At 44.1% G+C, this 18,278-nt stretch overlaps 1 pseudogene; it reads left to right on the forward strand.

The window, feature by feature from the left end:
- Positions 1 to 736: 736 nt before the first annotated feature.
- Positions 737 to 4,066, forward strand: LOC111191739 (uncharacterized; annotated as a pseudogene).
- The last annotated feature ends 14,212 nt before the right edge of the window (positions 4,067 to 18,278 follow it).

The raw sequence follows: 18,278 nt of genomic DNA on the forward strand, positions 1-18,278 counted from the left end.
CTAAGCTAACTGTGAGACACAGCTTTCTAGCTAACTTTGGGGCATAGCTTCTTCCTCCAGAGCACGCAGAGAGAGAGAGACTGATTGAGGGGAACCGGGCTTCTAGCTGCAGTAGCTCTGTCCAATCAGAAGCAACTAAGGCGGGACATGCCAAGCTTCCTAATATGATTGGCTGCAGTTTATTACACCAGACTCAGTTAACTTAACCCTTTAACTCCCAAAGACTCTAAACTATGCAGTCTGTAGTTCTCATGAAATGGGGGTTACATGTACATATACACACATACTGTATAGGTTCTATTTCATGCCTCCTGACCGCCAGAGGGCGGCTTAGCCTAGTGGATATTCCCTTGGGCACAGCAATGGACCGAGCAATTATACCAAAAAAAGCATGTGACCCACCCCTACAAGGGGCCGTCACACCCACCTATCTTCCTCTTTTTCCTCTCGCGCTTGGACCGTTCATAGCTCACGGAGCTGCAGAATTTCTGCCCTCACGAGCTGTTTCGTTATTGGATTTACTGGATTCTACTGGATTTCGGATTTACTCGTTTTCACTCCTGAGAACTAGCGTGGCCCGGGCGGTGAGTATTGCGGTGACCCCGCTTGCCCGGGTTCGCTGAGTGTTAGTGCACCTTACCTGCACTCGCTCGCCACGGCCTACTGCATCGCTGGTCCAATAACCGCGTGCGTATTACTCCCGTCCGCCGTGGATCCTCTGTGTGCACCGCCTGCTATGGAGCCTATTGCCTGTCGAGCGTGCTTCGCGCCGCTGCAGCCAGACGACCCGCACACCCTGTGCCCCTCCTGCCTCGGGGTCTCTCACCTCCGTGAAGCTCTGTCTGACCCTTGCGTGCATTGTGCGACAATTCCCTTCGCCTCACGCCAACACCGGCTTGCGTCCGTCCTTATTAACGACGACGCCATGCTCTCCTCCTCGGGTTCCTCGATGGTGAAAGCAGGAACTAAGCGCTCTTCTTCGCGACCTGCGGACGAGCCAGCACCAAAAAGGAAGGCAGGTGCTCTACGTTCACGCCTGGACCGCTTGGAAGCTCTTGTTACTCAGCTTCAGAGTCACCAGCTGCCCGCTGCCCTCCAGCTCGGCGCTGAGACCGCCGACTCCGAGCCCGTGGAGGATGATGATGATTTACTCTCCACTGCAGCCACGGATAGCCTCTTTACTTCAGGCAATGCTGCTGACTACACTGTACGGGCTGTTTCCCTCCCACGATCGCCCCTCTCTGCAGCGGGCTCTCCTCTCGGCTCCGGCTCGGTTGTGGATGATGGAAGTGCGTTGGAGGACACTTCTCCCCTCCCAACTATGGTTCGCGCTACTCTGGCTCGGCTTGGCTCCGCTCCAGCACAGCCTAATCCCAGCTCCAGTGCTTACTTTAAGCTAACCGCGGCGGATAGCCCCGCTCTCATTCCTCCTTGCAGCGCATTTGTGGGAGAGCTCCAGTCAGCCTTTTTGGCTACAGCTTCGCGATCTCGACCTTCTTCCCTGGCTCGGTCGTTTTGGAACATGTCCGACGCGGCTCAGTACGGACTGGATCGTATCCCTCCAGTGGAGCCTTCGGTCGCCTCCCTGGTTGTTTCTCCTGACGAAGCGCTGCGTTCTGATGTCCGATGCCCAAGCAAGGCATGCAGACGCACTGATGAAGGTATCGCTAAAGCATACAATCACGCAGCGCGCATTGGCCGGCTGGATAATACTATTTCTCATCTCCTTTTGGAAATGGAGTCTTCACCTCAGCTGGTAGATATGCCTTCTGCCTTTAGAGGTGCTCTGCACACTGTTCTACACGGAATGGGATTCCTGACACAGGAGTTAGGCAGTCTTATGGCTAGCCTTGTGAGATTACGCCGTCATTTGTGGCTTTCTCAAGCGCCGTTGTCTGATGCGTGCAGAACCGCGCTCCGGGATCTCCCGTTAATGCCCGGCCAGTTATTCGGACCGGCGGCCACAGAGGCTTTGGAGCGCCGAGCTCGTATGACCGAGACGCGACAGCAGCAGCCGAAATCACACCGCTCTGAGCGTGTGTTTACACGCCCGCGTTCAGTTCTTCCACAGGCTCGCTCTGATCAGATCAGGCGTATGCCAACTCAGGCGAATAGGCGATCTCCCCCTCGGATCTCTGGACACTTTCGCCGCCCTCCAGCTCCCCCTCGGCGCCCCCCCGCTGGAACGAAAGGACCGCGCGCTTCGCGCTGACAAGCAGGGGCAGCCAGTGGGTGTTTTCACGGACTCTGAGTTACGGGTATCGGCTCCAGTTCAGGAGTCGACCCCCGCGAGTCGCACGTTTGATTCAGACACGTGTAAAAAGTTCAGTTCATGTAAACACTCTTCAGGAGGAAATATGTGCTCTTATTGCAAAACGTGCCATAGAGGAGGTGAAATGTCCCGTGTTTTTTCAGGGACACTGCTCCAAATATTTTCTAGTGCCGAAAAAAGACGGCGGCTTCCGCCCGATTCTGGATTTGAGGGGGTTGAACCGACACCTCAAACGATTCACTTTCAAAATGATTCGTCCCGTGGATGTGCTCCAGGTGATTCAGCCAAACGAGTGGTTCACCACTCTGGATTTAAAGGACGCATATTTCCACATTCCCATAGCAGCTGTACACAGGCGTTTTCTCCGCTTTGCCTTTCAGAACCGAACTTATCAGTACCGGGTTCTTCCGTTCGGGCTTTCGCTAGCTCCGAGGGTCTTTACCAGATGCATGGCGGCGGCGTTATCTCCGCTGACTCGCGCTGGAATGAAGATCTTGCCGTACCTGGACGACTGGCTGATCTGTTCACTCTCGCGGGAGCGAGCGATGGCAGATCTCAAAGTGTTGCGATCTCACGTAGCAGGGCTGGGGCTTTCCATCAACCTGGAGAAAAGCTCCCTCTGCCCGAGTCAGTCGGTTCAGTTCATAGGCATGAACTTAGACTCGCGAGCAATGAAAGCATCTCTGACGACACAGCGTGTGGTGAGTATTCTGGGATTACTCTCCAGAGTTCACGTGGGCCGCTGCGTCCGCTACAGTCACCTGTTACGTCTGCTGGGAATGTCCACAGCGGCTGTGTGCATTTGCCGCTCGGTTTGCTGGAACTGCGACCGTTTCAGATCTGGATGAATCATTTGGGGCTCGATCCGATCCGTCACAAACACAGGCTGGTGCTGATCGATCAGGGGTGCGAGGAGGCTCTCGCCCCGTGGAGGCGCCGCTCTTTTCTCATGGCGGGGGTACCGCTGGGGGTCGTGGCATCACGTCGGGAGATAATCACCACCGACGCATCTCTCACGGGTTGGGGTGCTGTATGGCAACGCAGCGCTGTGCAGGGTTCTTGGAGTTTTCACCGAGCCCAGGACCACATAAACCTCCTCGAGCTGAGAGCGGTTTATTTGGCACTCCAGCATTTTCTGCCACAACTCCAGGGTCGTCATGTTCTTGTTCGTTCAGACAATATGACAGTTGTTTACAACATAAACCACCAAGGTTGTACTCGTTCCCTGCCTGCTCTGCGTCTGGCACGCAGCATCCTCGCCTGGGCAAATCACAGGCTGGCATCGCTGCGGGCGATTCATCTTGCTGGGACCCTCAATCTGACTGCGGATTTTCTCTCAAGGCAGAGGTTGGACCCGGGCGAGTGGTGCTTACACCCGGATGTGGTGCGTCAAATATGGGATCGTTATGCCATGGCTGCGGTCGATCTTTTTGCGAGTGCGACCACCACACACTGCCCGCGATGGTTCTCTCGCATGGACGAAGAGAGAGCGATGGGGACAGACGCGTTGGCACACGAATGGCCACGCTGCCTTTTATATGCCTTTCCCCCAATTCCGCTTCTTTTGAGCGTCCTGCTCCGAATTCAACAGTGCAGACACAGTGTCCTGCTGGTAGCTCCACAGTGGCCTGCCAGACCCTGGTTTCCTCTGCTTCACTGCCTACTCAGCAGCGAGCCCTGGCCACTTCCTGTGAGGAGGGACCTTCTCTCACAGATGGGGGGGGCGACTGTGGCACCCGTGTCCGGAACGCCTCCAGCTCTGGGTGTGGCCTCTGGGCCCCCTGATGTTTTAATGGCTTGTTCTGCCTCTGTGAAATACACTGTGGAGAATGCCAGAGCTCAGTCTACCCGTCTCTTATATGGTAACCGTTGGAAGCTGTTTTCTGATTGGTGCACTAAGTTCAGGGTTTCTCCTGTGCACTGTAATATTCCTGTAGTGCTGGATTTCCTCCAGCATCTGTTTGATGCGGGTAGGGCACCTTCCACATTGAAAGTTTATGTCGCTGCCATATCGGCCCGTCATGTGGACATTAATGGATCATCCTTAGGTTCTCACAAACTGATCTGTGGCTTTCTTAAGGGTGCTAGGCGCCTCAGGCCTGTCAGGACCCCGCGCTGCCCTCAGTGGGATTTACTTTGTGTTTTAAGCCTCTTAAAGTGTGCTCCCTTTGAACCTCTATCACAAGCGGGTGTTAAATGGATGTCACTCAAAACTGCCTTTCTCTTAGCTGTTGCCTCAGCAAGACGTGTCAGTGAGCTGCATGCACTTTCAGTTAGTGCTGCTTGTTTACGTTGGTGGCCTGATTGTTCCGGTGTCACATTGTGGCCTAATCCTGTGTTTCTGCCAAAGGTTCTGGAATCATCTTTTGTTAACCAGTCTATTGCTCTGTCTGCGTTTCAGGACGAGCTTGTGGATCAGCCTTCAGTTCTGTGCCCTGTTCGTGCACTCAGGCAATATGTTTCAGCGACGGAACCTCTTCGTTCCACTGATCAACTTTTTGTGTGTTTTGGTGGCCGCACAGTGGGTGGGCCGCTCTCTAAACAGGGTCTCTCACACTGGGTGGTAAGAGTCATCAGGATGGCGTATGATGCAGCTGGTATCACATTACCTGCATCTGTGACATGCCACTCCACTCGTGCAGTTTCCACATCCTGGGCGGTACTTCGGGGTGTTCCCCTGTCAGAGGTGTGCTCAGCCGCGACCTGGTCGTCTCCTTGCACTTTTTCGAGGTTCTACCGGCTGAATGTGGCTGCGCAAATGGATCTGGCCTCATCCGTGCTCTCAGCCAAGAATCTGCCATTGGATGTGCTGCCCTCGTGACAAAGTTGGTATGCGTCATCCACTAGGCTAAGCCGCCCTCTGGCGGTCAGGAGGCATGAAATAGAACGCTAGTTACGAATGTAACTGTGGTTCTATGAATGCTGGATGACCGCCAGAGTCTGTCGTCACTCGGTCAGTCCGCGGGTTGCGCGAGAAGTTGTTCCGAGGAAGATAGGTGGGTGTGACGGCCCCTTGTAGGGGTGGGTCACATGCTTTTTTTGGTATAATTGCTCGGTCCATTGCTGTGCCCAAGGGAATATCCACTAGGCTAAGCCGCCCTCTGGCGGTCATCCAGCATTCATAGAACCACAGTTACATTCGTAACTAGCGTTTTTGTGTGTGTGTTTGAGTTGTACTGTGGAGGACCAAAAATGACATAAGTATAAATAAATAAATGCACATAGAAATGTACTAATAAATAAATATATACATAAATAAATGAATAAATAAATGCATGTTGAAATAAATACATATATAAATAAATGCACAAATAAATGAATGAATAAATAAATAAATACAAGCATAAATATTTGCATAGGTAAATAAATAAATTATTAAATACATTTCTTATTTATTCATATATTTATGTGCATTTATTTATTTATTCATTTATTTATTTCAACATTAATTAATTTATTACACATTATTTGACACTTTTGAGTAAAAAAAATACCTGTTTGAGTGGATTGGGGTAATTGTAATGACTTATTCAGCAGCCAAGTCACACAATAATTGGGTCCCTTTGCCTAAAAATATAGAGCAAAAAAACAAAGCTTTTGTTTTTTTGGTGTGGGAAATTTTAATGGTTAAAATATTAATTATTTAGTTCTCTGATGAGTAATTATTTCTAGTTACAAACAAATAAATTGATCAAGTAGTTCCGGTCACTGCACATGGATATTTTAACAGCTCCATTTTAGGCACCAATTTAGCTGCAAGGACAAACTGAGGGGGAAAAGAGAAGAAAACAGAAAAGAAAAAGCCTGAAGAGGGAGCTGCTGTTTTCCAGGTAAGCTGTTCTTTTAAATATGTCTATTGAATATTATACATTTGTTAATAAAGCAACATATATAACTCTGCATATTTGTTACACTGAGAAATTCTGTGAAATGTCAGAGCTAACAATGCTAACGCTTCAGAGCTAACAGTGCTAACGCTAACTAGCTGTAGCAGTAGCAAACAACAGCAGGCACAGGAGCAGGGGAAAAAGCACAAAGAGGCACACACAAACACTTACTTAGAGCAGTAATTTGTATAATATACACTTCTTGAGTGTTTAAAATTTTAATTAACAAATTTGACCTTGTTCCATTTGATTCAGCTAAGCTAAGAGCTTTATACTTCAGTATCCTGTATACTTGCCACTTTTCCCATTTATGTAATAAAACACTTTCTTATTAGGTATCATCTTTATATATTAGAAACATTGCCCATATATTCCTGTGTTCATTAAAACGGTTGGTGAGACCATGTAAGCCGAGTTTGAACGTCTGTGTAAGGGACTGTCCACCACCGTGACCTGAAAATGGCAGGTGGGGAATGCTGCATGGGGATGTGAATGGGGTGGGAAAAACTTTCACAGCCACTTAAATTGTACTTTAGCAAGTTTTAACATAACATTTACCACACGTTTTAATAATAATTGACTGAAATCTATGCTTTTTTTTTTGCTATGTTAGCTGAGCTAGTTTAGAGGCTCTGTGCAGCTGCGCAGCTTCATAGCGTCTCCTCACTTACTGAGGAGGATCCAGCGTGAGACCTGGAGTCTGCCTGCACTCACTGAACTCAACTACTAATGTGTGTGCATTTGTGCACAGAAAAACTTCTTGGACTTAAAAATTAGGGAATTTTCCACTGCCCGCTTCGAGCCATCCCACTAGCCCAACTGAGGTTCAGTTAATTGTGTTTGTATTTTTCATGTTTATTCCCAAGTTTTATTTAGAAATAATTTAATTAAATGCACATGCACATGTTCAAATCCTTCACAAAATATGTACAACAAGAAGATTAAAATGTCTTATGTCTAATTTAAATTACTTAAAAAAAAAACTTCCTAAATATCCTAAAAAACTCCAAAGCAGAATTAGTGTTATTTACTTAACCTCCACAATAAAACTGCAGTTATAGAAGTGGCCCAGGTTAGTGTGAGTGAATAGGTCAATTTGATCTGTCACCTTGAGTGCTTGTTATATTTTGTTACTTTTTTTTTTTTTTTTTTTACATGTTTTGAGTTTTGTAACAATTATAATTATTTCCAAGAAATAATTATTGACCGTTGACTGTCGCAACTGGGGGCTGTACAAATCACGTGAAAAAAACAAATTAGAAAATGTTTATCATTTGAGTGAGGTCAGGTTTATTCAATAATTTATATTATGCTCTTTTTCATGGTAATACCACACTATGCAGGCTCAGTTCAGTTATAAATACAGTTTAACTTTAAGTGGCATTCCCTATTTTAAGATTGTATTATATCATGCAAATGCATTTTGTGTAGAATATTCAATGATCAATGTAATAAAACCTAATATATATATATTTATTTTCATTTAAACTTGGTTACCTACAACAGTTTGTGGTTTAAAAACACATAATTGTTGAGTATTGAAAATAATTAAAACAAGTAATTTTCTTTTTTAGGATTCATATCTGGCAGCCATTGGAGCCGTGACCTGTAACATGTGACATGGTAACAATGGGAAAAAATGTAAATATGCAAATCTATACATACACACACACTTTTCTAATAGTCTTTTTGTTGCATATACTATATGTTAAAGCTTGTATCTTCAACTACAAAATAAAATTTAAATCAACTCAAACTCTGTTGTTTTTTGTGTTTATGTCCATGCCTATATGACTAAATAAGGAGTAAGAGTAAGTATGAAAACTGTATTTGGGTGGTTGTAGGAAGGGTAACAAAAATAATATATGTTGAAATATAGCTTTTATTAGAGCACGTTTACAAGTAAGGCTATAGGTTTTGGACCATATCAGCTTTGGGTATAAAGATGTTTAGCATAGAAGGTGGGGCGGAGCTGGGCCAGTGTCGGTCTAACTGTAAATGAGACTGTGCCGTATTTGGACCAGATTTAAAAAATGAGTGTGACGACCTCCCCCCACCATAAGGCTCCTTTTTCTAGAAATAGAGGTGAACAGGGCAAAGTGAAAAGTGTCCAGAGAGGTTTAGACGAGGGTGTTGCGTCAAGTACATCACCTGTAAGTTACAGTAGAGTGCCCAGCCAGAAATCAGGGGTGACTTGTTTTTACTGTAAAAAGTATGGACACCAGGTTTCTGATTGTCCCACCCTCAGTAAGAGGGATAAAAATGTGAAACCTGTGGGGTTGGTTGAGTCTAGTCAATCTTTAGTTGAGGCTTCAAATGGTTTCACTGCTTTCTTTTCAGGAGAACTGTAGTGGTAATCAGACAGATTATTCTCCTTTTATTACAGACGGATCTGTGTCTATGCTTGGAAGTGAGACTAGGGTGCCTGTACGCATTTTGAGGGACACTGGGGCTGCCCAGTCCTTTTTGCTAGAGGGTGTCTTGCCTCTGTCTAATCATACAGCTACTGGTACACAAGTGCTAGTTAGAGGTATTGAGATGAGTTTCATTGAAGTGCCTTTACATAGAATTCACCTTTCCTCTAAACTAGTGTCTGGGGATGTTACTGTTGGAGTGTGCTCGTCCTTTCCTATACCTGGTGTTGCATTCATTTTGGGGAATGACTTGGCAGGGGGTAGTGTTTGGGAGAAGTCTGATGTTGGGGCCTTGCCCATTGTGACTTCTGTGCCTCGTGACTATTTGGATGAGTGTGGTCAGAAATTTCCCACCGTATTCCCAGTTTGTGCTGTAACTCGGAAAATGGCCAGACAACAGGTTGTAGGTGAGGATGTAGATTTATCTCTTGCAGACACATTCTTTGCTACTATGGATTCTGAGGAACATGGAGGTAGGGGATTTGTTATAATGTCAGAGGTGGAGAAAAATGAGCTGTGTTCTGTCCTAGAGGATACAAATGCTACCAGTTCTCTTGGTGACTCTGAAGGTGTAGTGAGGGAGAGCCAGTTTGACATTAATGATAAGCTGTCTGAGAATTTTTTATCTTTGCTAAATGTTTCACGTGACGAGTTGATTAGAGAGCAAGCAAATGACAGCTCTCTTGAGAAACTGTTTTCTTTAGCAGGGTCTGAGGAAAAGCAGGATAAAGAATCTTCTTCCTGTTACTTTCTTCAGCATGGTGTGCTGTGTAGGAAATGGAACTTTGAGAGAGAGTCCTTCTGCTCTGTAGTTGTTCAGGTTGTGGTACCATCTAAGTTCAGGAAAGCAATGTTGGAATTGAGTCATAATGGATTAGCTGGACATTTGGGTGTTCGTAAAACCTATGATCGGATTGCACGTCAATTCTTTTGGCCTGGTTTGAAGAAAGATATGGCTGCTTTTATTAAAACTTGCCATACTTGTCAACTTACTGGGAAGCCAAACCAGACAGTTCCTACTGCCCCTCTGCAGCCTATTACTGTCATCTCCACTCCTTTTGAACATTTAGTAGTAGACTGTGTTGGTCCTCTGCCCCGTTCTAAGGCAGGACATGTTTATTTGATGACTGTTATGTGTCAGTCTACACGGTACCCTGTAGCTTATCCACTACGCTCAATAACTGCTAGAAGTATCCTTAAAGCTTTAACAAACGTCATGTCTGTGTTTGGAATCCCAAAGGTCATCCAGTCTGACCAGGGGTCCAACTTTATGTCCCGGCAGTTTTTTAAGGCTCTTAAACAACTTAGAATCCAGCACAATATCTCTAGTGCTTATCACCCACAAAGTCAGGGAGTCCTTGAGAGATTTCATCAGACTTTGAAGTCACTATTGAGGTCCTATTGTGTTGAGCTTGATGGTGACTGGGAGGAAGGTCTTCCTTGGCTGTTGCTCTCCATTCGTGAGGTAGTTCAGGAGAACATGGGATTTAGTCCCAATGAACTTGTGTTTGCGCACACTGTTCGTGGTCCCATGGCTGTTTTGGCAGCTGAGTGGGGTAGTGACTCTGTACCAGAAAATGTTGTGGACTATGTGAGGGGATTCCAACGACGCTTGTATGAAGCTTGTGCTGCTGCCCAGCGAAAGTTGAGTAAAGCTCAGGGAAAGATGCAGAGGTTGTTTAATCGGAAAGCCAAGCAGTGTAATTGTCAGCCTGGAGACCAGGTTTTGGCTTTACTTCCTCTTTCTTACAGTCCTTTCCAAGCTAAATTTATGGGTCCCTATACAGTTATGAAATGCCTGAGAGATAACAACTATTTGATCAAAACTCCTGATCGAAAAAAGAAGGTTCAGGTTTGTCACGTTAATTTATTGAAACCCTATTTCTCACCTGTACTGAGTCCTGTGAATTGTGCAATGGTTACACATCTGCAGTTAGACAACCAGTCACAATCTTCACAATCGTCACCTGGCAATTTTAGTGAGAAGGAACAGGGATGTGGTGATCTTGTCAGTCCCCCAGAGTTTGATTGTGTTAATTGTCCCTCTCATGGGATTATTGAGGGGCGTCTCAAGAATTCTGAAGTACTAGCTAACTTGCCTCAGTATCTCTCACTTGATAGATCAGGAAAGGAAAGATATTGTCAAGTTGGTGGAAGCTTTTCCTTCCCTTTTCCCTGACGTACCTACTCGCACCACTGTCATTGAACATGATATTGATATCGGTTCCTCACAGTCTGTAAAACAGCATGCTTATCGGGTAAATCCAAAGAAACGTGAGTTGTTGAGTAAGGAAGTGGACTATTTGTTGGCTCATGATTTTGCTGAACCTAGTAGTAGTGCTTGGAGTTCTCCATGCTTGTTGGTGCCAAAGCCAGATGGCACGTACCGTTTTTGTACAGACTACAGGAGATTAAACTCGGTCACTAAGCCAGATTGTTATCCTTTACCCCGAATTGATGATTGAGTAGATCGGGTTGGGTCTGCTGCCTTCATAAGCAAGTTGGACTTGTTGAAGGGGTATTGGCAGGTGCCATTAACACCACGTGCTAGGGAGCTGTCTGCATTTGTAACGCCTGATAACTTCCTACAGTACAAGGTTATGCCTTTTGGGGTTCGGAATGCTCCTGCTACCTTTCAAGGCCTTATGAACCAGCTCTTGGTTGGGTTAAAGGGTTGTGAGGCTTACCTAGATGATGTGGTCCTTTCCTTGCAAGAACATCTGGGTCAGATAAAATAACTTTTTGCACGTTTGGCACAGGCAAACTTGACTGTGAATCTAGCAAAATGTGAATTTGGGAGGGCCACCGTGACTTATTTGGGTAAGATGGTGGGGCAGGGACAGGTACGACCTGTTGCTGCGAAAGTGGAAGCCATCTGTAATTTTCCTGAGCCCAGAAACCGCAGGGAGTTCTTGGGTATGGTTGGGTATTACAGGGCTTTTTGTCAGAACACTAACAAATCTTTTGAGTCCCAAGGTTCTTTTCCAGTGGGGGGAGAGGCAACAGCAAGCCTTTAGTGGTGCCAAGGCCCTGCTTGAGTGCTCCTGTACTAGCTGCTCCAAACTTTGCTGAACCTTTTAAACTTGCTGTGGACGCCAGTGATTATGGTGCAGGTGCCGTCCTTCTCCAGGTAAGTCCGGATGGTTTAGAACATCCGGTCTGTTACTTTTCAAAAAAGTTCAATCGTCATCAAAGAGCTTATTCTACTATGGAGAAGGAGGCACTTGCCCTAATCCTGGCTGTCCAACATTTTGAGGTTTATTTGGGTTCCTCATCTAGTCCAATCATTGTGTACACTGATCATAATCCTCTAGTGTTTATTGATCGAATGCGAAACCAAAACCAGAGGATTATGCGCTGGAGTTCTTCAGCCTTTTACTTTGGAAACTAAACATGTGCCAGGTAAAGAGAATGTAATGGCTGATTGTTATGGGTATAGAACAATTTTTGTTTCAGGGTTTGGTGCTGCACGTTAAAGATCTGCTGCCCTCTTTGGTGGAGTTCCTGGTGGAACTCTTTTTGGGGAGGGAGGTGTGACGACCTCCCCCCACCTGCTCTAAGGATGGTTTGTCCCAGAGGTTGGACCAAGGGAGGTTAGCGTGGTGAGAGTCTTAATTGGTTGCAAATGATTAAGTAATTAGTGAGAGTACTTAGGTTCTCTGGAGCTGAGCTCTCACTCTCTTGTTTTCCCCCTTCACCACCATGCCTCACAAAATTGTTCTGCTATTGTTCTGCTTTTGTCTCTCTTTTAGGAGTCCTGGATTCCCATGTTTAAACAGCTGACCAGTTCTTCTTTTTAATACTTCTCCCCTAGACATTTTGATCTTTTTCCTATTTTTGATAAATAAATAAAGTATTTTATATTTGCTACTAGTTTGTTGTCCTCCCTTTCTTTATGTTGCGATCCTGGAACGAGCTGGGTCGTAACATGAGTCATAGATCTGAGCCAAATCTGGGCAGAATGTAATGAAATTCAGTGCTCAAATTCAAATCAGATATGCAAAACACATCTGTGCCGGTTTGGGCCCATTGTGCAAAAATAAGCCGGCCCAAATTCGTCTGCCAGATTTGTTACAGATGTTGTGACTCGCCTGGACCAGATTAGAACCAGAGTAAGTTTGCTATCAGGGCACCTATATTTTACACGTGAGCAAATAAAATCCGTCAGAGCACACCTGCACTTTACACGTGAGCAAATAATATCTGTGAGCGCTGAATGACACAGGCATTTAAAAACTTCGCTCTTGACTTAGCAGGTGCCATGGGAGCTTCTACTGAAAGGCAGGTGCCTAAGGATCTAATGGCATGTGCCACGGGAGCTCCCTGTGGCCTCTACTGAAAGGCAGGTGCCTATGAGGGAGACAGTAGTATTGTTACATAATACGTGCACATAAAACATTAGGTCTTTGCCCAAGAACAAAAAATAAATAAAACAAGAACACAAGCTTAACTGTCTTCTGTTTTTAATAAGCATTGAAATATGTTACCTTTACCACAATTGCTCTATTAAATCAAGTTACCACAAACACGTCCAAAATAGCCCATTAGCTGTCCATGGAAGTCCAAAACAAACGTGTAATCTGCTCGTTTAAAATAATAAATGCAACTACCAACTAAGCTGTGAAAGACTCATTCCTGAAAGTCCTCAAATTAATATGCCCGATCGCAAATGGCTGTGTGCAAAGCAGCCACAGGCGCTGTGGCAAGTGTCTTTGCTAAGCGGCATGTATCCGTTTCTGAATGGCAGATGCCGCTGGACAGTAGCGTTTGTGGTAGGGTGAACAGATTTGTGTTTCTGAAAAGGAGGAGGAGGAGGAGGAGGAGGAGGGGGGGGGGGGGGGATGAATTCATGTCTAATATATATTCTCTGTATTTATTTGTATCAGGCTACAGACAGGGCTGCTTTATGAATTCATGCAATGCAACTGTCTTAAAAGAATTTGACACTGTTTTACTCTTATTCAGTGTGGGCATACCTGTTTGCTAATATTACTTTTATATTTTTTACACTTACTTTTTAAGTTAACTGATCATTTATCAGTTTCAAAATATGTTATTTCACTAGTTTTAGTGCTTTTTAAAACATGTTGATCCACAGCATAGAGGCTACAAACCTCAAACTATGCAGCCTTTCAACAGCTTTAACCTAAATATCTAAAATAAAATGCAGCCTAAAATACACACTTGCTGCTCATCCAACACTTCTTATTCTTCACCATTTGCTATTTTTATCAGCCATTGCTCATCATTCTCATGTAATAGAGCTAACGTTACCTCCATCGTCTCAAAGTCCCTGTGTTATCCTAACTTTACCAACGGTACTACCTGCTACCAGTGTTGGGAGTAACGGCGTTAAAACTAATTACTTTTTTTCAGTAACAAGTAATCTAACTAATTATTCTGACTGTAACTATAACGCCGTTACCATTTCCCACACACCGTTACTGCACGTTACTTTAGCCGCTCAATGACCGTTTTTTTTTTTTAACTTCGCTTTGCCCTGGTTAACCCCTCCTCTTTCTGATGAACTTGAGCTTCTGGCCGCTGTGCCTGTGGTTTGGCGTGGTGAAGTGAGGCACAATTGTGACAATTTGCGTGCTCTAATCAATTAAGTGATTGTCGCGGACAGGCCAAGTTCCGATTTAAGGACGTTAAGCTCTTTTTGTTCTTGGTTAAAGCGCTCGCGCTAGCCGCAAAATACGACAGAAAACACTGAGAAACTGCGGAATTATGGGGATATGGATTACAATATGAGCGCCAGGCAGATGACAGAGATGACTTGCAATTTTTCTACCGTATCGAAATGTCCTACCGCAAAGCGATTTTTTTTTAAAGTGGCAGTAACTCGCCTAAAAAGTAATAAAGCACCTGTTTTGTTACCCTTTCTGCTTACTCCAGTGACAAAATTACCTTAACAGAACATGCTTTCAGCATCACTACTGTAGGTAGGATAGATTATAATACCTTATCAGAATGTGCTACCAGGTTTTATACTGTTGGTACGATAGATTTATAGGTTATAATACCTTATCAGAATGTGATACCAGGATTTATACTGTAGGTAGGATAGATTTATAGACTATAATACCTTATCAGAATGTGCTACCAGGTTTTACACTGTAGGTAGGATAGATGTATAGGTTATAATACCTTATCAGAATGTGATACCAGGATTTATACTGTTGGTAGGATAGATTTATAGGTTATAATACCTTAACAGAATGTGCTACCAGGTTTTATACTGTAATGGAGCACTGTGTCCCATTTCTCCTCCATCCTACATTTACTGCAAACATTATTACATGTTTTTACTCGTAATTGTATGAAAATGCAGCCTCATTTACACACTGTGATCTCATTTAAACACGACTCTGTTGAATACCATTTATATTAACAGTAGTTAGTTAACTTAGCTAATTAATGAAACAGTTTAAACTATTTACATGCAATGCAAAACAACACTGCCTTCTGAGTCACAGGTAAGTTAGCAATGCTAACCAACCTGTCTGGAAATGTAAAATAGACAAACTGAACCAACGTTTAACGTTAAGAAGTGCTCTTTTCAAGTTCAATTAACTAAACAGTTAGTGTAGAATGAAATGATAGAAGAAAGCGTGGTTATTTGTTGGCACGAGTAAAACAAACTGACTAGCAGTCATTTTGACCAGCCACGTGTTAAAAACATTCAAGCAAAAAGTAATATTTAGCTCTGATTTCACAGCATGTACACCAAAAATGTTTCATAATTGTCGCCAAAATACATTATACTGCAAGACATATGTTATAATCCGATTAACAACGATAAACGCACAATACTCACCGTAAATCCAAGAGAAAACACAGCTAGTAGCGCAAAATTATGGGTGGACGCTGAACGCTGACGTAGAAGTGATGTGCACATGCGCAGTAGCCTTGGTAGGACATCTTGATGGGTAGTACAGATTTTCAGAACACCAGTCTGAACGTACCACGCAGAGAAAAGGTGTAGGACCGGAGGACACACGTCACACATGGAGTGGAATGGAACGGCGTGGCAATTCTAATCACAATGCACTGTACTGTGGGCAGTCAAACAAAATCCTGGACGATTTTGAAATAGTTCGTGGCCAGTGCCACTCCTCAAAGACAGGTGCCAGTAGGTGTCACTTCCTGTTGCCACAGTTGAATGGCAGGTGCCAGTGGATGTCCCTACCTGTTGCCAATTGCCGTTTGAGGATTGAACTCTTATTGTAAGTGGATCAGATACAGCAGTGATTAGCATGGTGGTATTGTATGAGGGGTTAGTGAGTGTTGAGCTGGTACAGTGAGTGGATCAGAGACAGCAGTGATTAGCATGGTGGTGGTGTATGAGGTGTTAGTGAGTGTTGAGCTGGTACAGTGAGTGGATCAGAGACAGCAGTGATTAGCATGGTGGTGGTGTATGAGGTGTTAGTGGGTGTTGAGCTGGTACAGTGAGTGGATCAGAGACAGCAGTGATTAGCATGGTGGTGGTGTATGAGGTGTTAGTGAGTGTTGAGCTGGTACAGTGAGTGCATCACATACAGCAGTGATTAGCATGGTGGTGATGTGTGAGGGGTTAGTGAGTGTTGAGCTGGTGGTACAGTGAGTGCATCACATACAGCAGTGATTAGCATGGTGGTGGTGTATGAGGTGTTAGTGTGTGTTGAGCTGGTGGTACAGTGAGTGGATCAGATACAGCAGTGATTAGCAGTGATTAGCATGGTGGTGGTGTATGAGGTGTTAGTGAGTGTTGAGCTGGTACAGTGAGTGGATCAGATACAGCAGTGATTAGCAGTGATTAGCATAGTGGTGGTGTATGAGGTGTTAGTGAGTGTTGAGCTGGTACAGTGAGTGGATCACATACAGCAGTGATTAGCATGGTGGCGATGTGTGAGGGGTTAGTGAGCGTTGAGCTGGTACAGTGATTGGATTAGATACAGCAGTGCTGCTGGACTGTAAGTGTTCTCAGTTATTTCTTAAGGAAAACATTTCATATGTTTTTTTTTGCTTTAGTATTTACAGAAGTCATGTGAGTCTAATCATAACAAGAAAATAAATTAATAAGCTATTTTGAATAAACATTCAGATGATTTGAGATAAATAACTTCCATAAATCCATCTAGAAGTTTAGTTCCTTGTTCTGTATTAAGTAGTGTGTCATGTTTCTAATAAATTGATTAAATCAGCTTGGGCCGAATTAATAAAAATGTATTTGACATTAGCCCTTTGGGCATTAAGTGTATTTTGCGTAGCAGGCATGTTAAGGTGAACACTGTTTTTTTTATCGTTTTCAGAAGCAGTAGCATATATATATTCATGACAATTTACATTGTAGATTCTCACTGAAGGCATCAAAACTATGAATGAACACGTGCAGTTATGTACTTAACAAAAAAAGGTGAAATAACTGAAATAGCCTTTTTTCTTGGTTTATCAGTGGGGTTGGGACCATCAGTTGTGTTGTGCAGAAGTCAGGTTACTACACAGCCGACAGCCCTATTGGAAAACTGTTCAAATTCATATTATGGCCAGAACCAATCAGCTAACTAAAGAAAAATGAGTGGCCATCATTACTTTAAGAAATTAGTGTCAGTCAGTCCGGAAAACTTTAAATGTGTACCCAAGTAGAGTCGCAAAAAACATCAAGTGCTACAACGAAACTGGCACACATGAGGACCGACCCAGGAAAGGAAGACCAAGAGTCACCTCTGCTTCTCGGGACAAGTTCATTCGAGTCACCAGCCTCAGAAATCACAAGTTAACAGCAGCTCAGTCACCGGACCTGAACCCAATCCAGATGGTTTGGGGTGAGCTGGACTACAGAGTGAAGGCAAAGGGGCCGACAAGTGCTAAACACCTCTGGGAACTCCTTTAAGACTGTTGGAAAACCATTTCAGGTGACTACCTCTTGAAGCTCATTGAGAGAATGCCAAGAGTGTGCAAAGCAGTAATCATAGCAAAGGGTGGCTATTTTGAAGAAAAAAAAAATAGAAAATAAAACATGTTTTCAGTTATTTCAGCTTTTCTGTATAGGGTATGTAGCTACACAACCAATTTCTGTGCTTGGATTTGTGTTTTGGCTTGTTCTACATTCTAGTGAGTATGTTAAGTAAATCTTGTTTTGCTACTTTAAGGACATCCGTTCAGGAATCAGATAGGGATGGAGAGGAAAGTCGTTGGGAGGCTTATGTTAGGGAACCAAATGTGGTCAGTGAGAGTTTCCCAGTAAGGCCTGAGTCAGCAGGGACATCTGTTGCAAGTGCAGTAGTTGTGACTGACAGTGAAGAGTTTGAGCACAAAGCATTAGACTGTGGTTTGTATTGATACAGTAGCCATAAAGCTGTGACAAACTAGTTTTGATTTTGTTTGTGATTTTCAACATGGTATAACATTTATGAGTAGTATAGTATGTCTTGTGTTGTGCACGTTTTTTGTGTGTCTAGAATAGGGGCTGATTGAAAATCCAGCTCAAGCTTCCAAAGTTTTCAAGGAGAGCTTACTTAGGGAACATGCATCTGGAAAGCCATTTAAACTAAAGATGGATATAAGGGACACTGAGGAAAACAGAGAGCGTGCACTTCTGTCATTCTATAAAGAGCAACGTGAATGGGCATGTCCTCTTCAATGTGCCCTTGATGGTTAGTAATATAGTGAGTTAAAATTAAATGACAGCTACACAAAAATCTGTCAGACACAAGTTTTATT

This window comes from Astyanax mexicanus, chromosome 3 (assembly GCF_023375975.1).
Source record: "Astyanax mexicanus isolate ESR-SI-001 chromosome 3, AstMex3_surface, whole genome shotgun sequence".
In the NCBI taxonomy this organism is placed as follows: domain Eukaryota; kingdom Metazoa; phylum Chordata; class Actinopteri; order Characiformes; family Acestrorhamphidae; genus Astyanax; species Astyanax mexicanus.